The 26,750-nt window shown below is 37.6% G+C and overlaps 1 protein-coding gene across 2 annotated transcripts in view; it reads left to right on the top strand.

The window, feature by feature from the left end:
* Positions 1–16,321: 16,321 nt before the first annotated feature.
* Positions 16,322–26,750, top strand: part of LOC114248399 (octopamine receptor beta-2R) — a 168,644-nt gene continuing 158,215 nt past the window's right edge. For both annotated transcript variants that reach the window (XM_089738919.1, XM_089738918.1), the window contains exon 1: positions 16,322–16,571. The gene's annotated coding sequence lies outside the window, so the exon portion shown is untranslated. The remainder of the gene's footprint in view (positions 16,572–26,750) is intronic.

The following is a 26,750-nucleotide window of genomic DNA, read 5'->3' as shown; positions in this document are numbered from 1 at the left end:
TTATTATCCTATAGTTGTTATTATGTTATTATTATTACAGAAGTCATGAACTCTACTTTCGTGAATCCGTTCGCAAAACAATTTTCAACGACATTTTCAATTACAAGCGCGAATCTGTCGCTCGCACCGAAATCGGATTTTGGGATCTAATTATTTATATGTGAGATAATCGGTAAATCTAATTTGCTTTACACAAGTTTATGAGAGGGATAATCCTCACACATTCCGGCCGCGCGGGACTCTGTGCGCATAAATTAATGAACATTCCGGAATTTAAATGAGCACTGCCTGAGCTTAGAATGATTTGAATTGATAAAATACTAATATCAATCGAGACAAGTTTTTTTTTGTTTATTCTACTTTCTGAGATGGCATCCCTCTTATCTATGTCCTCTAATGTGTTGGAGGTCACTGCGGTTATACATTCGGGCTTGACGACTGTCTCTTTAAGAATAATTAAAACTTATTCAATTGTTATGTTTTTGTTGTTTTTTTTATTGCTTTATTGGGTGAGTGAACTCACGGCCCACCTGATGTTAAGTGGTTACGGGAGCCCATGAACATCCACAACGTAAATGCGCCACCCACCTAGAGATATAAGTTCTAAGGTATCAAGTTTAGTTATAACGGCTGCCCCACCCTTCAAACCGAAACGCATTATTGCTTCACGGTAGAAATAGACAGGGTGGTAGTACCCACCCGCGCAGACTCACAAGAGGTCTTACCACCAGTAAAAAATATCTTAATCTGCTTTTTAGGTTTAGAGGAATTCGCCAGACTTCCGTCTGCGCGTGGCTGGTTGGATCGACTTGGAGGGACAAACCGACTAAAGCACGCTTCGTCGGTTCGGGACGAGGTGACGCAATGTGATCTGTCACAGTGTGTCTGCGAAATTAATTTTGTATTGAACTTTTTTTTAGCATTGAAGGATTACTGGTGGCCCGGAGATCTTTCCAGTTTCACCAGGACAGGTGGGCAGCAAGGCAGTTTAAAATACAATAATAAAAGTAAACTAACTGGATATTAGAACATTATTAAAAACAAAAAGGTACGATTTCTAAGCTTTTAAAAAAAGTTCCTATTTAGATTGTCATCCGTGTTGGCGTTATCAAATGCGTAAAACGAAAAATATAAATGAATATTATTTAATTTTATCAATAAATAGGTGATTGACTTGATTGTGATGAAGCATTTTTTATTCAGAACACGCCTAAATACAAATAAATAATAGTTTGAAAGAACTAAAAATCACGCTTTTATTACAATAAAATATATTTTTTTTACACTATTTTCGATTTAAATATATTCAAATTTACTTTCTATTTTTAGGTGAATTTTATATAAAGCGTGCTTTTTAGTTTTTTTAAACTATTATTTATTTTTAATTTTTCAGTAAAATTTTCTATAAAAGCGTATTTTTAAAACTATTAAGTACTTTAACATCAATTCCTGCCTTATCGACTATAGATAAAAATTATATAAATTGACAAAAACCTTATTTTGAAAATTGAATAATGGAATGATCTTATCAAATTAGTGTATTGTCATCGGTCCTCGATAAATCTACAAAGTTGTAAGAATGAAATCTGGCCGTTTAAAGTGGGTCAAAATCGCGTCTAAAGGAATCAGTTACAAACATACAAACATACATACAAATGAAGCTAATATAAAGCGTGTAAAAGAGGAAAATTAGGGAAAGTTTAAATTCATGAAATCGTTACTTTTTTGGCCGCAAATTTAAAAAAGAGCCAAATAATGAATCACGTTTTCGCTTATACCGGCTGATGTTTACGTCGCTTATTACGCAACAAGATGGCAATCGTCAACCAACTGCTCATTAAGCACACGACGACTCCCAAAACAATCGAATACACGACGGCTTCATGTCCTAATTTGGGTTTACGTGACTTAATCCGAAGAAAATTCTGTTCATGACATATCAGTAATAACAAGTTATTTATCAAAAGACTTGACTTGGCCTGGCTTTGATCAACGACCGTTGAACTACCATCGACCTCATAGTTCACTGATCGGAGCTGTGGAAAAAAGTGTATTGACTTTATTTAATTATAGTTAAGAAGTATCGCACGCGAGCCCTTCAAATGTTTGAGAAACGTATTGTTTGAACACGACCCCGCCCTTTTTATCGTCGCACTGTTGGTCCCCTGAAATAGTGCATACCTGTTCTTTAGCACCGCGATGGTCGTTAATTTTTTTGTATTTATATCACTTAGTCAGTCAGTCATCTACACCACACCACACCACACCACACCACACCACACCACACCACACCACACCACACCACACCACACCACACCACACCACACCACACCACACCACACCACACCACACCACACCACACCACACCACACCACACCACACCACACCACACCACACCACACCACACCACACCACACCACACCACACCACACCACACCACACCACACCACACCACACCACACCACACCACACCACACCACACCACACCACACCACACCACACCACACCACACCACACCACACCACACCACACCACACCACACCACACCACACCACACCACACCACACCACACCACACCACACCACACCACACCACACCACACCACACCACACCACACCACACCACACCACACCACACCACACCACACCACACCACACCACACCACACCACACCACACCACACCACACCACACCACACCACACCACACCACACCACACCACACCACACCACACCACACCACACCACACCACACCACACCACACCACACCACACCACACCACACCACACCACACCACACCACACCACACACACCACACCACACCACACCACACCACACCACACCACACCACACCACACCACACCACACCACACCACACCACACCACACCACACCACACCACACCACACCACACCACACCACACCACACCACACCACACCACACCACACCACACCACACCACACCACACCACACCACACTAAATCATCTCTATCCAGAGGTTGATTGGAAGAGGTCGTTTTCAATGATAAGCCTGACCGTTGCGCGTCACTTTTATATTTAATTTTTCTCGTTCTCGTAATTTCTCTCTATATAATCGTTATTTCGTGTTTTATGTACCTAAGTGCTATAAAGTGCTTTGTATTGTATTGTATTGTATTTAGTACTAGCCTGTATTCATTTGATTATGTGGCAATATTACAAACAAATTTATTATTATTTACAACAGTCGACAAGTACAAGTCTTAAGACTTCTAAGAAGATGACATAGTATTATCCTTAACTAAAACAAAATTAGAAGAAATTAGGCAAACAAAAATAGTTCGGCGAGTTTAAAATAAAAAAAGTGTTTCTCACTTCGGCACTGTCGCTTTGTCGTCACAAGTATAATAAGATAATCTTACTTAATAAGCGATAAACATTTCAATTGCAATCACAGTCTACGATCCTAACTAATATGACCGATTTTAAACCGAACCAAACATAGATAAGCCTGAAAATCACCTCGCGATTTTCCCATAGAACAATACAATTAACCACGACACTACGTTTTCCGGGAAAATCTCGAAAGAGACGTGTCCGAGGCGATAAAGTTCTAGCCCTCTCTAAGACCGTATAATAGACAGAGACGAATCGAGATCCCTATCATTGGTCTGGATTAGTTTGGCTGTAGGCTGGGTGACCCTTGTAATCCCTCGGGACGGATGATTTCAACTTGACTGTTTGATATAAAAACGGCTTTCTTTTATGTGTATTTGTTAACGCGTGAGCGTTTTGTTGTCGAAGGGAGAAGTGAGATTTGTTGGAGGTTTCAATTCACGATTACAATACTTTTGCGGTTTTACTATGATTTAAACGTAGTAAAATTTTGTTGTTCAAGGTAGGGTCAATGGTAAGAGATCTCGTGGACGAATCCCCATGCGTTGGACTGTGGACGCAAACTGTGGAAAACATCTGTTAAGGCTTTAATGAGCAAGAATTCCACATGACCACGACTGCTCTGCCAAGAGCAACCGATTATGATGATGATACGTAGTAACACTGAATTAAATTACTTTTGCTAGCCAAAATATTGTCGCTCCGATTACCCTTACAGTTTTACTAGCGCAAAAGATTCTACTTGTCGCACGTTATTTATTAAGGCATATCAGATTCCGAGAGCGCTTTTTTTTTTCATGTCTGTCGTGAATGCAAAATGTTCAAAAGTCCAAACGGTAGGAAATACTTTAATTAACATTAAGATTCATTATTTAAAATATCCTAAATATTATGTTGGTTGGTTTGTGTGAATGGTACCCAAGAGATGGCCATAGAAGTAAAGGCAGAAAAATCAAAGATGGGTAGATGATTTCAAAAGAATAGCTGGCGGAGATTGACTGAGAAAGCCAAAGGACAGGAACTTGTGGAAGACATTAGAGAAGGCCTATATCGAGAGACAAGCTGTTTCCTAAACATATCGGACTTCGATACTTAAAACTTCGTTCCCATATGAAGTTTTTTGTTTTTTATTGTTTAGATGCGTGGACGAGTTCACAGCCCACCTGGTGTTAAGTGGTTACTGGAGCCCATAGACATCTACAAAGTAAATGCGCCACACACCTTAAAAGATATAAGTTCTAAGGTTTCAGTTTAGTTACAACGGTTGCCTCACCCTTCAATCCGAAACGTATTACTGCTTCACGCCAGAAACAGGCAGGGTGGTGATCCCTACCCATGCAGACTTACAAGATACACAAGGACATAAAGGCAACAAAAAAATATTACATAATTATATTAGCATTTGGATCAATGGCCGGATAGTAAGTAATTAATGCCTATATTTATATAATCTTATACCTTTAAACGAGCAATTCTTGTATAAATATATAATCTGAATCTCGGAAACGGCTCCAACGAGTTTCATAAAACTTAGTATACAGGGGATTTTGGGGGCGATAAATCGATCTAGCTACGATTTATTTTCAGAAAATGTTGTTTTATTCGTGTTTTCAATAATCAACTTTATCGATAATCAACTTTATGACTCTTCCCGACATCTATTGGCGAATAATAATACTATTTTTCTTAATTGAGGGCAACTAACCGCTTTAAAGATACAACAAGATGGCGTTTAAAAAAATAAAACGAGCAAAGCTCGGTCATCATCTAGTAAATTCCTAGAGTAATGAGCAGTAAGCTTGTACATCAATGTACATAATACAAACAAGCAAAGCTAATATAATTATAGTCTAAATCTGAGCTAAAGTTTTATAATCACGAAATTGCTCTGTCAAAAATTATGTATTTTTTTTATTTCATTTTTTTATCAGGCACACAATACACACCACAAGCTAAAAAAATACATAAAAACACAAGTAAAAAGAAACAAAATCTGGCTTGCAACATAAGGCATGTGCGCACGACTAAGCAAGACAAAGTGCTGAGTTTGTACACATTATATTATTTTAACTTAGGACGACAATATACGAAATATCTCGAAACACCTAAACAAATAACAGCCGAAACAGACAAAGCTAAATTGATTATATTGTTATTAAAATGTCGCGCGCACGTAAGGTATTCAAGTTTGTAGTCGAAGAGCTATACAATTATGATGTCACTAGATATATCCCGCAATTTCAGTCGCATTTAATTTTTAATTCAGAATCAATTCAACACGCAAACTTTTTCCCGGATAGAGAGTTAATTTTGTCACTTTCTGGTCCGTAAACCACCTGAGGATCTATCCATTATAATCTATATATACTTAGTCTGGCCATAAATACTGTTATAATTAAAAATACACAAAATATTACATTTGAATTTGGAATCTGTCATTTTTATATGATTGCTCATTGAGTTTTCTCATTTTGGCGCCAATACATTGTACAATATTTTGCAATATTAAAATGGAGTGGGGTGATAAAGAGAACCGAGTCGCTGTGATTGCATTACACAAAGTAGGTATAGAGCCAAATGCAATTTTTAAAACTCTCCATACGCTTGGTATTAGTAAAATGTTTGTGTACCGGGCTATTAATAGGTGCAATGAGACCTCCTCTGTTTGTGACAGAAAAAGATCTGGCCATCCACGTAGTGTTCGTACGAAAAAGGTGGTCAAAGCAGTAAGGGAAAGAATTCGAAGAAATCCTGTCCGAAAGCAAAAGATTTATCTCGGGAGATGGAGATAGCACCTAGAGCCATGTCGCGTATTTTAAAAGATGACTTAGGACTTGCAGCCTATAAGAGACGTACTGGTCATTTCTTAACTGATAATTTAAAAAAGAATAGGGTGGTAAAATCGAAACAACTACTGAAGCGGTACGCAAAGGGAAGTCATAAAAAAAATTTGTTTACGGATGAGAAATTTTTTACAATTGAGCAACATTTTAACAAACAAAATGACCGTATTTATGCTCAAAGCTCTAAGGAAGCTTCCCAATTAGTCGACAGAGTGCAACGTGGGCACTATCCGACTTCAGTGATGACTTGGTGGGGTATTAGCTATGAAGGAGTGACTGAGCCATACTTTTGTGAAAAAGGTATCAAAACATCGGCACAAGTGTATCAAGATACCATTATTGAGTGAGAAGGTAGTAAAGCCCCTTAACAATACCATGTTCAATAATCAAGAATGGTCCTTCCGGCAAGACTCGGTGCCATGTCATGAAGCTCGGTCTACGCAGTCTTGGTTGGAAACGAACGTTTCGGACTTCATCAGAGCTGAAGACTGGCCGTCGTCTAGTCCCGATCTTAATCCGCTGAATTATGATTTATGGTCAGTTTTAGAGAGTACGGCTTGCTCTAAACGCCATGATAATTTGGAATCCCTAAAACAATCCGTACGCAGCCAATAGAGACCACTTCAAATAAGCTTTTTATACTTTAAATTGTTTTATATCTATGTATTAAACTAACACACTGTAAAAGTAATAAATGTTATTTGCAATAGAATATTTTTTTCCTTTGTCACAGTATTTATGGCAAGACTAGGTATATCTATATTATAACCACGAATCATGTAATCGCATTTATTATAGCAAGCTTACCTCGCGTTTCCCAGGTCATGTCATCATTATAAAATCAGGCTACAAATATTCTTTAAGAAAATTTTCACTGACATCCATTTAGTAGTTTTTGCGTGGTAGAGTTTTTTTATTTATTTTATTGCTTAGATGGGCGGACGAGCTCACGGCCCACCTGATATTAAGTGGTTACCGGAACCCATGGACATATACAAAATAAATGCCGCCACCCACCTTGAGATATGAGTTCTATGGTCTCAGTATAGTTACAACGGCTGCCGTGCCCTTCAAACCGAAACGCATTACTGCTTCACGGCAAAAATAGGCAGGGCGTTGGTACCGACCCGTGCGGACTCACAAGACGTCCTATTACCAGTATGGAGACGTCCTACCACCAGTATAGAGTATGAGAGTGTAACAAACATCCAACATGTCTCTGCATGTTTCACATTATTTAAGCTTGTAATAGCATGCCTTTTAGGAGGATGCCACCTGATGCTTTTAAAATTAGATGCTTTATAAATATTTACGTCCTTAAAGTTGTTGGTATGTTGGATCAAAACAAAAGTCCAGAGTTACGATTTCGTAATTTAACTTGGGGATCCGTTGAATAGATTACATCATTCCTACCAGAACAAAAGTGGCTTCATAGACGGCTTTGACGACTGACTTGGCTTAAACCTTCTTTAAGCCCAGAAGCAAGAGGGAGTAACTACAGCTATAGTCTCACTTACGTCGACCAGTGCTTTACATCGCTCTAGACATTGGGAAAGCTTTTTAAAAACTCAGATAGAATAGGCAGAAGCTTAAATAAACAGAAATTGGAAAAAATAAAAGTATAAAATACTCTTTTTTTATTGCTGAGATGGCTGGACGAGCTCACAGTCCCACCTGGTGTTAAGTACTGGAGCCCATAAACATCTACAATGTAAATGCCACCACCCACCTTGAGATATAAGTTCTAAGGTCTCAGTACAGTTAGAACGGCTGCTCCACCCTTCAAACCGAAACGCATTACTGCTTCACGGCAGAAATAGGCAGGGTAGTGGTACCTATCCGCGCGGACTCACAAGAGGTCCTACCACCAGTAAAAGCCACCACTCGAACCATTGAATAAAGAATATCATTTAAACTTAAACTTCCAGATTAGAGAAACAGATATTGTATAAATCAAGATCTTGAAGAAATTTGAGGAATCTTCAAAATTATCAGCAAACGCACGACTGTGTTATGGCAGATTATGTATAATTATATCTTAGGAGCGTATTTAGATATTGTTTGTAGTCCCATCATCTCATCCACGAGTATCACGGTGGGCCGAGATCTCATTCAGCCGTTTCTACAATTAAGTAGTACATAACAGACGGTAACCACTCACCAGCAGGTAGACTCTTCGGTCTACAAAAACAATAACAAACATATCTATTGAAATCGGATGTGTTCATAACACTTTCTTGCGCGATTGTACGATACATTACTTTAGAGGGTATTTTTATTTTTATTGCCCTTGTAGGCAAACGGGCATACGGCCCACCTGATGGTGAATGATTACAGTCGTTACTGCTGGTAGGACATCTTGTGAGTCCGCGCGGGTAGGTACCACCACCCACCCTACCTGTTTCTGCCGTGAAGCAGTAATGCGTTTCGGTTTGAAGGGTGGAGCAGCCGTTGTGACTATACTGAGACCATAGAACTTATATCTAAAGGCGGGTGGCGCATTTACGTTGTAGACTTAGATTATGTACACTATATCTAGTCAGGTCATAAATTCTGTCACATGTTTAATGTAAAATAATTGAAACAAGTTTATTCATTATGTAACCATTCATATACCAAAATGAACTTAACAAAACATAGATTCTTATGTCACTAAAGTTTATTCAAAATGACCTCCGTGATTTTGAATACAGGCCTTCAATCTGCGCGGCCAGTCGTCTATCGCAGCACGAACGAGGTCCATATCAATATCGGCGGCTGCCTTAATCAAGGATGTCGTGAGTGACTCCAAATTGGGATGAGGCTTTGAGCACGCCTTTTCCTCCAAGTGTTGCCATATCTTGTAATCTAACGGATTCAAATCTGGACTGGAGGAGGGCCAGTCTTCACCACCACCCACCCTACCTGTTTCTGCCGTGAAGCAGTAATGCGTTTCGGTTTGAAGGGTGGAGCAGTCGTTGTGACTATACTGAGACCATAGAACTTATATCTAAAGGCGGGTGGCGCATTTACGTTGTAGACTTAGATTACGTACACTATATCTAGTCAGGTCATAAATTCTGTCACATGTTTAATGTAAAATAATTGAAACAAGTTTATTCATTATGTAACCATTCATATACCAAAATGAACTTAACAAAACATAGATTCTTATGTCACTAAAGTTTATTCAAAATGACCTCCGTGATTTTGAATACAGGCCTTCAATCTGCGCGGCCAGTCGTCTATCGCAGCACGAACGAGGTCCATGTCAATATCGGCGGCTGCCTTAATCAAGGATGTCTTGAGTGACTCCAAATTGGGATGAGGCTTTGAGCACGCCTTTTCCTCCAAGTGTTGCCATATCTTGTAATCTAACGGATTCAAATCTGGACCGGAGGAGGGCCAGTCTTCGTGCCGGATGAAGTCGATTTCACGCGCCGCCAGCCAGTCTTGTGTGCTCTTCGCTCTATGAGCTGGTGCCGAATCTTGTTGGAATACCCAGTGCCTGTTATTGAACATGGTATGAGAAACAGGTTCCACAAGGTTCGTCAGGACTGTATTTTGATACACAACTGCATTCGTTTTTACACCTTTCTCATGTGTGTACCTCTGTTAAGCCCTAATAAGAAACTCCCAACCATACCATGAGCGAGGATGGAAAATGACCTCGTTGGACACGTGGAATACGGTTGCTCACTTCTTCACTACTGTGTGCGTACACCTTATAATTTTGTTTGTTGTAGCTCTCTTCTACGGTAAAAATTTTTTCATCCGACAAAAGAATTTCCCGATATTTTTTTCCCGCGTACCGCTTCAACAAAGCGCGGCATCTCTTCAGTTTCAGGTCCATTAGACGAGCATTTAAACGATGTCCTGTTTTTCTTCGATATGCCCGAAGCCCTAAGTCTTCATTTAACACCCTTTTCACCGTGGTTCTGCTTAACCCCATCTGAAGGGCCAACAGTTTCTGCTTACGTTTGGGATTTCTTTGAATTCACGCCTTCACAGCTTTTATCACTGCTGGAGTCCTAACAGACCGAGGACGACCACTTCTTGACCTGTCATCTACACTAGAGTCTTCATTGTATCGTCTGATGGTACGATAAACGAATCTTTTGGTTATATTCAAAATTTTCAGTATGTTAAAATTTTGAATTGGCGCGTAACCGCAACGATGCAACGCAATAACTGCAACACGGTCTTCTTTAAGCGTCCACTCCATATTTAAAAATGAGTAAAATTCTAAAAGTATACTTTTTTATTTTCATGAACAATTCGAAATTCGAATTCAATAAACTTTTTTGTGGCCAGCATTCTAAAAGAAACGTTTTTACTGTGTGACAATACTTATGACCTGACTAGTTATATATACACTATGTACACTATGTAATCAAAGTTTGTAGTCTATGTCTAAAAAAAAATCATTGACTTCAGCAACGCCAGGGGCAAAGTCAACCTGCTGCTTACCTTTTCCTACTTAAGCTCATGGTCTTGAGACCATCAAGTAAGGGAGCTCACCGAGCTCAAGCCTGACGACGTTGCTAACACTAACCCTAGCAAGAGCAGTGCTTCACAGACTGCCTCCCGTCAAGTACTCTCCACGAGCCTTGTTTGAAGAAAGACATGTCATAGCGCCCGGGAAACACCGGTCCTCACAAGAGATTTTTTTAAAGAAACGAATTGTCATCAGAAATATTGCACACATACACCCGTTGTTTGGTCAGCCATGTATGCGATGTCTCCGCCTCTAGTGCGAATCGATTTAGTGCGGTTTAATTGCTAACGAGACCGGAGAGACGCCCTCAGGAATTTACACAAAGAGAGAGATATTGCTTTAGCCTATCTTTCGATTTTCACTAGCCTTTGTGCAGCATTGATGACCAAACAACTTTAGTGACGTACTGACTTTCTTTTTAATAGAAAACTTGGATTTGCTCTTTTATATTTTAAGCGCGCAGACAAGTCACGCTATAAGCGAAGCCGTCGATAAAATATACATATGTACGTAATATGTGGTCATGCCTTCAAACTGAAATACACGAATCATCATAGAAATAGGTGAAATGGTGCTATATACCAATGTATTGCCCGTCTTATCATATCATCTGAAGATATTGTGCGGACGCTAAAGAATGTGCAGTAATTACACAGAAAAGATTTGAATGAACCTATAATTGAGGTCATCAGCGTAAAAGTGGCCTAACCCATAAAATTTGTGCTTCTAAATTGCAATTTATTTGAAACAAAAAATATTTTGACGCAAAACCGGCCTGTCCCTAGTTTGAGCGATACATAACAGATGGCTTTGTAAACATTATTTTCGCGAGTACTGTTTTTGCCTACGAAGAAGTGTAAAAGTAAATTCAAACCTCGATATCTCCATACTAACTATGGTAAGCTTAGGCCACTTTTGCGCTGATGGCATCAATTAACCATTTATATAGGTATATTAATAGTACTACTTCATGCATGTATTTGTAAATATGAATGGTGTGTGTAATGTTAATTTTATGAATTAAACTGTGGTATGTAAGGTAAACACATAATTATTTTTGTGAGGACATCTTCGGCCTTACAGCCCAGGGTGGGCCTTAGCCTGGTCCAGAATGTCTCTCCAGACTGCTCTGTTCAGGGCTTTCTCCTTCCAGTTCTTGACACCGATAACTTTGAGGTCGTGCTCTACGCCATCTAACTATCGTAGTTTGGGCCTGCCACGCCTTCTGCGGCCCTCTGGTTTGCCATATACTCATAGTAGTTTCCTTGTTATTATATACCTATATACCTATATAATATATAAAAAAGAGACACTTAATCGAGTCAATGGGTTCATGACTAGATCAAGTGTTTCTTTTTTCTATTTTTTTAATGTAGAGATAGGCAACCGAATTAAGGCTCTCCTGACATTAAGTGGTTACTGATAGCAATCTGATATCACAATGTGAATGTCGGCACTTACGAGCTTACGTTCCACTGGATGGTGAGTGGTTACCGTCGCCCGTGGACTTCAGTAGTTCCAGGGAAAGAGCCTAACCGCTGCCTACCGTTGCTTTAACAAGGATATCGATGACTTCTTCGGATTGATAATTTAATGCCGAACAGACAATCTTCACGGTATATCTCTCTGGTTATTTGCGTTCCTGAAAATGTCAACCGTCTCCCGGCCTACGTTTCGTCGAACGGATCGATGAAGCAAAAGCCGAATTACGCGCCATCAGCAGCAGACGTGGAAGCGTCGTTTCGCAGTTATAATTAACTAAACTGTTATTGTTAGTAATCGCGACGTTTCTGTTCGCCTTGTCGTTATTGCTCTTCATGTAATTGTAGAGTTTGACTGTGATGTAATTACTGAAAAACGTACAATCATTTAGATTCCCACAAGATGGGCCGACGACCTATTGAGGATCGCGGGGATCCGCTGGATGCAGGCAGCGCAGGACCGGTCTTTGTGGCGAGGCTTGGGGGAGGCCTATGTCCAGCAGTGGACGTCCATGGGCTGATAAGAAGAAGAAGAAGAAGAAGAAGAAGAAGTACAATCGTTTTAATGTTTTTTTTTAGGTAATGGTTTGAATATATTTATTTGTTATCCCTAAACATTTTTGGAATGAAGTTCCTTATGGGACGATGCGGAGGGGTACCCTAACCGGGAAAAAAACGTCCGTAACGTAAGATTTCTATTAGTAATGCACACAGTGTACGCCTTAGCTTTGTAATAACGTACAAAAAATAACATATTTTTTTATCATTCCTTGACCACGATCTCAGAGTGTTAAGGTTAGTTTGCGCAATACACTAACAACCGTGAATGAAGTGTACCACAATAAGTTCGCACGTTACCGAATGACCGTGGGTTGTTGGTACCTGCCAGGGCACCGGGCAGGGCGGTGGTACCTAAGTAACCACCACGTAAGTACATACATTTCTTGAATAATTTTATGAAAGGTGGAGTAGCAATCTATCTAGTTGTAAGATGTCACTACCTTAATTAAATATCAGTAATACCAGGGGTACAACAAAATCGCTGCCTATGCAAATAAGAATCAGTTTAGCATCTCTTAAAAATAATAATGACATGTGACGAAAAGCGCTTTTGCGCTAGATTATCCCCGAAAAGGCAAATCTGACGAGACGAGCTTAGTGCTTCCAGGAATAGGATTGAACTGTGCGGCATTAGTGGGTCGTGCGATGATAAAATGGAGATTTTTTTTATTGTTTAGATGGGTGGATGAGCTCACAGCCCACCTGGTCTTAAGTGGTTACTGGAGCCCATAGACAATCTACAACGTAAATGCGCCACCCATCTTGAGATATAAGTTCTAAGATCTCAGTATAGTTACAACGGCTGCCCCACCCTTCAGACCGAAACGCATTACTGCTTCACGGTAGAAAAGGTGGTGGTACCTACCCGTGCGGACTCGCTAGAGGTCCTACCACCAGTGAACCTACCACAAGTATAATGAAACTGGAACACCTTTTAGAGAACGTAAATTTCCATTCTCTGATGAACCCCTATTTTAGGTTGACACCAAACAGCCTGTATGTATGTATGTATAGGTAAAGAAGAACCTTTTTATGTAATTTTTATGTAAAACCTTTGAAAATGTTTAGTTAAAAAAAAGATTTTTCTAATATAAATTGCCTGAACTCTCTGTCATTGAGAAAAAAGAGGAGTTCAGTTTTACTTAATTCAATAATACTTCGTAATATAATTATTTAAAACGCAAAATAAAGGCTTTAAATGTTGTTTTCTTAATATTGTACAGAAAATGCTATTAAGTCTGTTATTATTGATCAACCATTTTTAAAATATTCTATATAATTATAAATATTTATACATACATATTTGTATATCTGTATGACGCGAGAGCGTGTATGTTAAGGTACCATCATTATGCCTACTTTTGCGGTTGAGCTTTCACGCATAACTATTCAAAGAACAGCACAACGTTACACGATAAAAGTGAGATTTCGAGCTCATAACTGATAATAGTTAGCGCCATGCATGATGTCCATGGACTTTAGTAACATACGTCCCGAGCTAGACTAACTATATAGAACAAAACAACATTAATAATATAAAATGTTAATCACAGTGTAATGACGTCATTGTGAATGACGTCACAAAGATCCAGACTAATTTACAGAAAGAAAAATGAAAAAGAATTTGGTTTTCGAAGCGTGAAATAAAGTTAGGTTGCTTGACGTTTACATTTTGTAGAAACAAAATAATATTTTAGGAACACCTTACATGCTTACGGATGCTGCGTACTATGTATATACTGATTGTAAGGTTACTTCAGGCTGACTCACCCTTCAAACCGAAACGCATTACGGCTAAATAGGCAGGATGGTGGTGGTAATTACCCGTGTGGATGTCACAAGACGTCTTAGTAGCAGTAATAGCGCGAAATCTATATATTTTTACAACTTTTGATACTTTTGTTTCTTTATAAATTGCATTGGTAAGTGAACAAACTTACGGCCTAGATAGTGGTAAGTGCTTATCAGGGCATATAGACATCTATAAGTCCTGATAAATACTTAGCACAACAGCCGTCTCAACATTCGAACTGTAGTGGAAGATGCTTTTCACATTCTGATGGAGTGTGCGCGTAATGATGATTTGAGAAAACAATTCTTTGCAAAATATACAGATTTTCGACAAGGTTGGAGGTGCAAATTGCGTATTAGCCTTTCCGGAATCCGAAATGGCTAAGTCACTTTATAAAATAGTGTTGGTGGGCCTTCAGAGACGATAACAGTATCCTTTATTTATTGATTTATGTACACATAGAAAAGAAGATATAGTATAGAGTAATAGGAAAATGATGTACAAAGGCGCTGCTTATTTCTTTAAGAAATCTCTCCCAGCAGACCTGCGAGAGGATTATGAGAATAATAATTAAAAGTGATGAGTGTGTGTAGAACAAATAACACATAACTAAAATAACGAATACAATATGAGAATTATAGTAATGCGCATACACATAGCAAATATTGTTAAACTTAAACTTTTTTATATCATTTTTTGTTACTATCTTTTGTTGCACAATGTAGTGACATATTCACTAGGTGAATAATCTCCTTTAATAAAGATATAAAAAAAAATACATTCGAACTATAGCTCATGAATGCTGCGCTAAATAGATGAATGTTAGCAACCACAAGAAAGTTAATACAGCCAAATAGATGTTCTCGCGAAACGAGTGCGAAACTTGTAAATTTTTTAAATTTATCTTCTAAATCTCGAGCTCATAGTCAGTCTGATGTCAAGTGGTTACCAGAGCCCATGGATATCAATAATATAATAATGTCCCCACCTAATTACTTCTTCACGGCAGAAATAGCCAGGGTACCCACCACTACGGGCTTACAAGAGGCTCTACTATTAGTAGACGCTCTACTACTAATAGACGGCTCTGCCATCAATGTATGTTGTCTATTATACGCTTCCATTGTTGACCAGTCGTAGAGCGCAATCCAGGAAATACCTGTGTAATTATTAGGAAGGTCAAGCTTTAAATTTACTGTTTTGTTGAATTTCCATTAATGATGCAGCAATTAAATATTATTGTTTATGCACGAGATTAACATTAAAATCAATTAACACGTAAAAAATTATACGTATAAACGATAACTGTATCCGATATTTTTTAAGATATTGAAAAGAAAAAAGATGAGATATTTCAAAGATTTGTTTCAAACCACAGAATAGATGACGTATTGACAAACTTTTAAATTTCGAATTACAAAAAAAGAAAACAAAAAAAAATCTAATATAAATAAGCGCGTAGGTGCGTACAGAATTATTTTCTTAAATATTATTGTTTATGCACGAGATTAACATTAAAATCAATTAACACGTAAAAAATAATACGAATAAACGATAACTTTATCCAATATTTTGATATTGAACAAAAAAAGTTGCTATATTTCAAAGATTTGTTTCAAACCACAGATGACGCAATGACAAACTTTTAAATTTCGAATTACAAAAAAAGAATACGAAAAAAAAATCAAATATAAATAAGCGCGTAGGTATGTTAAAAATTGTTCTCTTTGAAGTGATTTGGCGCGTTTTTCGGCGCGTTTCCCGCGTTTTTCCTCGAGCTACGCAAGCCCAGGGCAGTCGCTCGCGAAACGCCGCGCCTAAGACACGTGCTTGCGTCTGGCCGCGGTAATAATGACACCGTGAAAAATTCGTTCGGTCCGCACTATTTCGGTCGCAGTGAGCGAAATATTAAAATTAGACAATTTATAACGAGAAGGATAAATTAATCGTGTTGGGTGACAGTGTTGATCGGATCTTGTGAAGTTTGGTGTAGTGGATTATATATTTTTTTTTCAGCTATACACGATCGTTCGAAACAAAAAGGGTAAGTTTAAAACCGATTTTTTTTATTCGATTATATTGTATCCTTTTATATCGGGCCGGCGATTGAATTGGTGCGATTCATCTGTCAATATGAATACGCTATTGTTTATTGACTGAGACGGGTTGTGAACGGAGTGACATCGTGGAAGCAGTGAGACGAGTATTGATTGCCGATAATTTTCTAGACCGATAATAGATTTTATATAATAAAACAATTCAATTAAGGATTACTACATGATTAATTATCTAATGCTATTTTTAAACTTAATTCAATGATCATTGACAAAACATTTTCAGTCTTAAACAAATCATTCAAAATTAAGTAAAATTGATTAGAAGTAAAATTTAAAAATAACATTAGGTCTGAAAAAAATACCTTTCTATTCAATAAAAGGCAATGTATATTAAATTAGTTTACTACAAGATACAAGCTGAAATTTATAAAAGAAAAGAGCGCTCGTCAAAATTTTGTATCAGGACTAAGTTTCAAGTTTATGAATTTAAAGTTTTTATTTTTCTAATATACAAATACCGGGAATTCACAGTGTGATTATGCTCAATAGGTAGTTACTGGTGGTAGGACCTCTTGTGAGTCCGCAAGGCTAGGTACCACCACCCTACCTATTTCTGCCGTGAAGCAGTAATGCGTTTCGGCTTGAAGAGTGGGGCAGCCATTGTCACTATACTAACTTATATCTCAAGGTGGGTGGCGCATTTACGGTGGGTTGTGAGCTCTTCTACCCACCTAAACAATAAAAAAGGCAAGATTAGATTACACCATAGGCAGATGCGTCTTTTCAATATAGACAATGCAAACGGATGCGGCCTCTCGGATTCTATCAGCAGCTCCACAGATGCTCTGATGAGAAACGTGATGCTCAATACTGCATGTGTTTTAAGGTTGGAACAATTCTACAATATATTTTTTTAAAGGGCCAGGAAATAATTAATTTGATTAGGTCAGGTCTTTCAGGGGGCCCTTGTACGTTCGGTTTGAAGAATGGGATAAAAAACAACTGTAAAACTGAGACTTAGAATTCAGCTTTCAAGGTGGGAGACGATAATTACGTTGTTGATGTCTATGGACTCCGGTAACCACTTAACATCGGTGGGGTGCTGAAATCGTCCACCCATCGAAGAAATAAAAACACAAAATCTTATTATACAGTCAGGAAATAGGTAAATGACAGATTGCATGAGATTATAACTGTATTCCACGCAGAAACTATACTGAGGAGATCTTTGGTCAGGACTCACTATCATACTGCTAGCCTAGTTATAGCCATGCTTATATTAATTTGATATATTTTGTAGAGTGTTACTTTACTTGTATCAGGAAATAGCGAGCCCTGAGTAAGAACCTAGTCTTCTTAGTGCTGAAACTGCTTTCTAGATTTATAGTGAAGCTATGACGATTTAAAAATGCATGTGGAAGCCTACTGGGATTTTTTTTTGATAGGAATCAAATGAGAAATTATTTTGCCACCCATGTCGTAGAGAAGCCATTGGACTGGTTTTCCTTTATGAATTGTAAGCTTATGTAAACCCTTCTGTAATTGCGCTACTGTTTCCAGTGGAGACACGAGTCTTCGTCTAGTATTTAGTGGTTTAAGACGAATATTTGATTGACCATTAGAATTACCAGATATTTTATTTTTTTATATTATTTTTTTATTGCCTTTGTAGGCAGACGAGCATACGGCCCACCTGATGGTGATTGGTTACCGTCACCCATGGACTTCAGCAATGCCAAGCTGCTGCCTACCGCAGCCTACCGCTGCCTACCGCAGATATTTTAATATACTGACCTAGTGACAAATGCAAATCTAAACTTTATGAGCTATCTGTTTTTGGAGAAATAATTATTGCATCAGACTAATAAAAGATACAACCGTCCACTGTGAGTTTGAGACATTACGGAGACTTCATTATTTGTAATTGCTTACCTGTAGGCAAATTAAGAAGTAAAATGCATGTTTTCTTGAGATATAATATATATAAATATGCGACAGTAGATAATTTGCAATTATTAATAGCTCAACGAATTAATATTAAGCTAAGACAAAAGTTTTAAGTAATTTTGCTTATATTCTGATCTCTACAATTTTCATCACATATTCGGATATATGAAACTGTCAAAAATATTATGACGATAGTTCAGTAAGAATTAATTTCTCATATGAAAGTTGAACAATGCAAGCTTGATATAATAATACATTGCTGTTTCCTGAGGGCATTTCGCCAAACATCCTGACCGTGGTGACGATGCATTATATTGGGCCAAAAAAAGTCAAATGTCACGACAATGAAAACATTGGCGTATGTCTCGACCATTTGTAATAATCATCTTACAATCTGAATTATATATATAGGGACAACGTCATTACAACTGTAACATTTTAGCATTTCGTATTGTAACAGTTAAGTCTGGTTTTCATAATTGTAATCACAAGAACTGTACATTGTACATGACCACGAAAACTGTCACGTATTTCGAAACGTCTCAAGTATAGTCAACGGCTGCCCAACCCTTCAAGCCGAAACGCGTTACTGCTTCACGGCAGAAATAGGCAGGGTGGTGGTACCTACCCGTGCGGACTCACAAGAGATCCTACCAACAGGCTACCACCTGGCCGTCCAAAATAACCATTGCACATGTGTTTCATAAAAAATACACTGCCAAAGTCGTTCTTTACAAGTCGCAGACATTGTTCCAAGAAAATCGATGATTACAGCCCACGTATCAATAAAGTTCTATAAGCACGAGCCCAGGCTCAGTAGGGTTTAGCGTAAATCCCTAGTAGTCTGGACGAAATTTCCTAATTGAATATTAAGTTAAAATAAAGTTAAAGCAATCGATATCTGATAGTAAGAATTTCAGGGTACATTTTCATCTTCCATGTAACAGTATACTAGTCCTAAGATCTAAGATAATTGAATCTCTAATGAATAACAAGATATATGATTCCATTAAAACAACTTTTTAAGGTTTATTCGTTGTCCTAAATGAACAGATAAGCTCGCAGCCTATTATTAGTATTACCGGATAAGCCTGTAGGTACTATAAATGCCACCGCCCACTATAAGAAATGAGATCGAAGAGACGATTATGTATATTATAGAAAGGTTATAGTATTTGCTTTGTTTTTCGGGAGTTAAAGACACAATTAAAACTACTAGAGGTCTCGTAGTAGTCGAAATTCGATTATAATTAATTAAAATTGTAAGTTTGTACACTATTATGATTGTATTTTATACTTCTATAATCACAAATTTCGCCAAGACTACATACACTATAAAAAATATTAACAAAGACAAATAATATTTAATCTATTCTCAATTTGACAACACACGTCAAGAACAAAAGCTTGACAATAAATAGTATGCATGCGTGTGTGCGTCAAATACATGGTGAGTAGTGTGTGTAATGTTTTCTTTATCGATTTAATGTATCTTTTAATGTATCATTATTTTAAAAAAATATTAGCGTTGTGCACTTTTTCTCTATATCTATACTAATATTATAAAGAGGAAAGATTTGTTTGTTTGTTTGTTTCGAATAGGCTCCGAAACTACTGGACCGATTTGAAAAATTATTTTTCCATTACAAGCCGACATTGTCCCTGATGAACATAGGCTACTTTTTTAATTTTTTTTTTTTTTTTTTGGTTTCATGTGTGTTTTAATGTTTCCGAAGCGAAGCGAGGGCGGGTCGCTAGTTCTCTATAAGTGTCGAAAATTTCATACTCCTCCGTCCGCGCAATTTTCGTAAAAAGGGATACAAAGTTTTTGCTTCACGTATTAATATATAGATTATATTAGTATTGACGTTTCGGACGCTTTGCAGTTTTTGTGGTCACGGACGAATAAAAGGTCGTTTTGACTATTCGTATCGAAACACATAACTGCTAACCATTTCATTACACGGACCTTTTCGTGTGGCCGCACAATACCCTGCAAGTCCTCTTCTTCTTTTTCTATACCTTATCCCACTAGGTGGGGTCAGCGCAGCGAATTTTTCTATTTCATTCTCTTTTATAAGCCGTCATCTCAACACTCACTCCTCTCTCTCTCATATCGTCATTCACACACTCCATCCATGTCTTCTTCGGTCGACCTCTTCCCCCTCTACCTTGCACTACAATTTTCATACATCTCCTAGTCACATGCATCTTCTCTCTACGCATCACATGTCTATATCACGATTACCCCTTAGCTAAAAGCCTTACAGGCCCATAAATGCCGGTTGGCAATCGAAATACCCTGGTGTAATTCTCAGAGAACGCTGCTGCCAATTCTTCGGTGAATCTCTTAGTCGCTTTTTATGACATCCACCAGAAGAGATATGGTCCAGCTTTTTTTTAGCTGGCGACGCCATACACTCGTATTAGACTACTTAGTATCCCCCATAATTTCGTACTCTATAATTACTAGTGTTGGTCTGCTAATTGATATTAGAGGATAATCATTGAAACTTCAAGTTTAAATTTACCCATTTTTCTAATTTATGAATTTGTTACTTGTTAAAGCGGGAATAACATTTTATTGATAAAATTAAATTTCGCAACACATTCTAAACAACCAAAGAAAAAAAAACAGGAAATTGAATTTTTTTTTTGTCTTGTCCTATGTATATATTTAAAGACGTCAGAAAATAATAAGCAGACACAATTAGGCAGAAAACGATATTCATTTACGAGGAAATGTCTTGTCGTTTTAGCAGGTTTATATTAAGCGAGCACGTAATGTAACGCAAAAGTTCAGCATCAGTTGACAGACGCGCTTATTCATTCCCTCGAAAGTGAATTGCGCGCCTCAGCTTAGTTTTAGTCAGTCTTGGATTGCGTGATGGTGCAGAATGTACATGAAATTATTAAGAAAATATTATACGTCTACTGGAAACAGAGCGGAGCGTAGAGCAAGTATATCAAACGTTACATTTTAGAATTGAAGATCGACTTCATGTTTGGAAGCGGATGAGGGCATTCTCATTATGAACTTTATGGCCTCCTTTAATTTTTTAAATCCATTCGTGCTGTGAACGCGACTAGCTTAGAAGAATCTAGAAAATAATAAAGTATCAGATTTAAGATAAGATATTTGATTCATAACACAAATATTTATACCTCATATTAAAATGTTCTTTTAAGTTTTTTTTTATTGGCCTTGTAGGCAGACGAGCACCCGGCCCACCTGATGGTTAGTGGTTACCGTCGCCCATGGACTTCAGCAATGCCAGGGGCTGAGCCAAGCCGCTGCCTATCGTTAAGTACTCTCCACAAGCTTCGTTTGAAGAAGGTCATATCATAGCGCTCGGGAAACATCGGGAATGGGGGAGCTCATTCCAAAGCCTGATGGTACGTGGCAAAAAAGATCTCTGGTAACGCACTGTGGATGAACGTAGTGACTCCAGGTAGTACAGATGAACTCGACACCGGTCGCGGGCGGTGCAATGGTAAAAACGAGATGATGGAATCATCTCAAACAATTCTTCAGAGCACTCAGATAATAATAAGAAAAAAAATTATCAAATGTACTTTATTTAATTTAGCAATATATACTAATATCAATAATAATTGAAAGTCTCGTATGGACCTTTATACTACAACTAGAATCCAAACATTCTGAATCCACCACGTTCATTCATAACCCAAAATCCACCGAACACAATATTCGTACAATCTATTAATATAATGTACTGAAATGAAAGGTTACACTACGGAAAGATCTTCGTTAGGGTCGTCCCTTATAATTAGATAGCTTGGGACAGTCGACCTTTTAGCCAACTTCGTAATTAGATATTGTTTGTCCAACGTTGGTAGGTGAAATTTATACTGATTATTTGGTAGCACCATTTCATTTATACACATAAGTGAAACTGTATTTTATAGTTCTTGTTTGCTAAATGGGTTTCATGGTTGTAAAAAAGTTTGGGAAGCCATTTTATAACTAGTTTAGTTGTTGGGTCACGGCACTGCCGTACCAAGAGACGCCTACTTTTGAACTAATAATAATTAGTTTTGAAGTCGTCGTGGCCTAAAGGATAAGACGTCCGGTGAATTCGTATCTAGCGATGCACCGGTGTTCGAATCCCGCAGGCGGGTACCAATTTTTCTAATGAAATACGTACTTCACAAATATTCACGATTGACTTCCACGATGAAGGAATAACATCGTGTCATAAAAACTCAAACTCGCAAATTTATTATTTGCGTGATTATTAGTGATAGGACCTCTTGTGAGTCCGCACGGGTAGGTACCACCACCACACCTGTTTCTTCTGTGAAGCAGTAATGCGTTTTGGTTTGAGGAGTGGGCCAGCCGTTGTAACTATACTGAGACCTTAGAACTTATATCTCAAGGTGAGTGGTAGCATTTACGTTGTAGATATCTATAGGCTCCAGTAACCACTTAAAAACCAGGAGGACTGTGAGCTCGTCTACCCACCTAAGCAATAAAAAAAATAATAATTAAAATGCATATATTTCTCTCGAAAACAATATAGGACTAGTTTCGGAGGAGGACAATAATTATGTCAATTTCGTGGATAGGGATTTTAGGTTTGATTCGCCAGTATCATATTCAATTTGAGACGATTTGAAAGACAGAAATGGAGTTATTATTTAGTTAAACAAAACGCAACTTGAATGCCACTGCTCCAAGAAATAAGGTCTCAATTGGCTTGGAGTAGGAGCTAGCATACTCTTGCGGTTTAACGCAACGCATGATTAGGTGCTTCGCGGCAGATGCAGGTCGGGCGGTGGTATATCCATATCGTGTTAGATATTTACTAAGCTTATAACTAAAAAAGCTTTTTGTTCAAACCTTTATTGATATCACACGACTTGATGAATATCTATAGTGAAGGCTTTGTCTCCTTTAATTTTTCTTACCGCATTTTGTAAATCAAACTCTAGGTACACTTCTAGTTAAAGTTTAAAACAATTGAAAAAAATAATAGAAATGTTTAAAAAAAATCAAATTGTTTATTATTTATGACAGATCGAACAATACTTATTTTTTCTAGTTAAACATAATAATTCTGCGGATTCAAATAAGTTTTTTTCGTCCCACAAACTATTTTCACTGAATGTAGCTAATAAATCTATAATATTGAATTTTAAATAAAAATTTCATAGATATGAATGTGTTTCTTTATTATATCTACAATCGCATCTCAGATCTTTCAATCCATTAAACCTCTTTATCATCAAATGGATCTTTTGGCACAGCGTACTGAAAAGCGGTCTCAAGTTATTGAGATTGATTCGTATTTTTCACCTAGATAGACTGATATGACTGAAGATGTGGCGGTAGTCATCGTAGAACACAAGATATTTGACAGATGCCTAAATCTTACTCAAGACATTTGGAAGATAAGCTTGCATATATACAAATTCCGGACAACAAGATTCGGACCGTCGGTCTATCGAGCAATTTCATCCGCTCTGCCGATGATCTTCCCTTTCTCATTAAACCCTCCAAACTGGTGACCCCGACGTGACCTCTTAAAGAGACATGAGGTCCACGTCTGAGTAGTGTTTTATAACATTTGTTATATTAATTCACCGGAATACATCGATAGTGGTAATTATCATGGGACGTTTACCAGTACATACCTACATCTTTTCATGTATGCCATGCATTGCCTCTTACGGCTTCTATTAATTTGTAATTATTATGGTGCTTGTATTGAAGCTATTCTGTTTACAGTATTCGAGAACGTAAGCTACTTAAGAAAACTAATAATGCAAAAATACGAATACTCAGACAATTTGTAAGCACCAATAACGATATGCGAGTTACAGCAAATTGCCGTGTAATTGCTAAAGCAAATTTAGAATATCTCTACAAAACTTTGCTGGCTTAAATTAATATTTAGGATGGATTTGAGCGGAACATTCCGTTGTTTAATTAAATATTTGTTCTGATTCCAAAAGTAATTTCTGTATCTTTATTAATGAAGAGAAAGGAAAGTGTTACAACTGGTGGATTGCGATCTCGATTTGCTGTGACCCATTTTTTGAGATGATGCGCGCCATCTTGTTGTGCCTGGCATCGATGGCTACGAGCGTACAACTCACCTATTAGTAATGTAGATAATCGAGCTCACAACCCATCTGGTGTTAAGCTGTTATCGGAGCTTATGGGCTTCAAACAGGAAAATATTGATATAGGAGTCACATCCTTCAAATCGCCGCGTATGATTGCTTTGAGACAGAAATAGGTAGAATGTAGCTTATTCGTGCGGAAACACAATTTTTAAAGTGTCACATTAAAAATACAAACGCAGATCTCCTTATTTTCTATCTTGAAAAGTTGCATTCGGTCTTAGTAACTACCGGTCTTTGGTCGGTACTTAAAAGGTAATAAAGGACCCAAATATTGGGATATATACAATTAGGATATAAAAATTTCATGTTGTCCCCTGTCTATCTACGCCGAGTAATAAAAATAGAGTATATCTTTATAACAGTTATCTAAGAATTAGCTTATTACATTTTGGAGGACATTTGATTTTTTTCACGTGTAGACCATAAGCCCGGTGAATACTTCGAAAACCGAATCGCTAGAATTCTATTTATAATTTTAAAACTAATAAAACTTACTTTATTGGCACGCCGAACTAAAAACAATAAACAATATTGATTGGTTGATATGATTCTGGCAAAGACATCAAAACAAAATTAGAAAGTCATCGGTCGTTAATACGTTTGGAAATTGGTAACTTAATTAGACATCTTGGAGCTAGTGAAATTTACATTGAAAGATTTGGTTACTAGATGGATAGGTAGGTACAAGTACCTACCTACCTATCCATCTAGTATCTACCTAGTAGTATATTTGTTTTAAATACAGAACCAGAGGGCAGGAGCCCTCAATACAAACTGAAATCGACGGAATAATACAAGCTGATGGAACGAACGGGTCACCCTTAACGTTGAGAAATTGATTTGAGAAGGAAGAGGGCATTAATAATATTGAAAAATCAGCAGAGATTTTAAAAAGTTACTTGAGACCTCAACATCTGGCGTGGTGGAGTTAATCTGTACAAGCTGTCAACCTTTCCAAGTTCTATCTCAATATAAGGATCGAATGTTGCAGTATAAAAGCTGAAGAGCTTTTTACTAAGTTCAATTTCCATCCAACCACCAACTCCAACAGGTGATGATTTGGCGATTCAAAAACCGAACCATAAATATGAAAATTTTCAGTTTAGAATAATTAGAAAAATAGACCTTTTTTATTATTGCCCTTGTTGGCAGATGTGCATACGGCCCACCTGATGGTGAGTGGTTACCGTCGCCCATGGACTTCGGCAATGCCAGGGGCAGAGCCAAGCCGCTGCCTACAACCTCCTACAGACCTCATATTGATATGTATTATTGGCAATTCCCGAACCTCATCTTAACAAATTTACATTGTTTTTATTTTATTCCTGTAACAATACGACTGAACCACTTTACGATTTGAAACATTGTAGCGGTATACAAAACACATGACTCAATCATACTAAAGTACAATATGATTATGGAAAATCGTAAAAACGGTTGAATGTCACGGCTCCATAGATAAACGAACAACGTTGTGGTAATAAAATAGAATATTCAATCATTACATAGTTCGTTAGAAAGCGTTCGAGATGATCTGAGACATCTAGTTTAATTTAGGACTTATTTTTATTAATGACTAGCTGACCCGGCATACTTCGTAGTGCCACAATCGATAAATAAAAGACGTAAAAGGATTCCGTCCGACGGGGGACACAACAAAGGGAAAACAAAATTGAATTTTTTATTTAATTCCGAGCATTTTCATATTTATTTACCTTTTAAACCTTCTCTGGACTTCCACAAATAATTCAAGACCAAAGTCAGCCAAATCGAGTCGATTTCGATTCTCGAGTTTTAGCGAGACTAATGAACAGCAATTCATTATTTTATTATATAGATAGATCGATTGCACCCTACTTAGCTTTGTTAGGCTGTTAAACCCACCGTCTTTGCTTCATCATCTTCATGCCATATCTTCTATAGGTTCTCGTTGGACATACAGTTCTTCAGAATCATTGATTGAATATTGGTTTAATTATGATTATTTTATTCGAAACTATTTTAGCTTAATGGTTTTTACGTCCTTTTCGCTAGGATGGTTCTGAACCATACCTAAAAACAGCTTA

Source organism: Bombyx mandarina, chromosome 26, assembly GCF_030267445.1.
Source record: "Bombyx mandarina strain Sakado chromosome 26, ASM3026744v2".
Classification (NCBI taxonomy): Eukaryota; Metazoa; Arthropoda; class Insecta; order Lepidoptera; family Bombycidae; genus Bombyx; species Bombyx mandarina.
The sequence above is the reverse complement of the archived record's forward strand: the minus strand, read 5'-3'. Positions and strand labels throughout refer to the sequence as shown.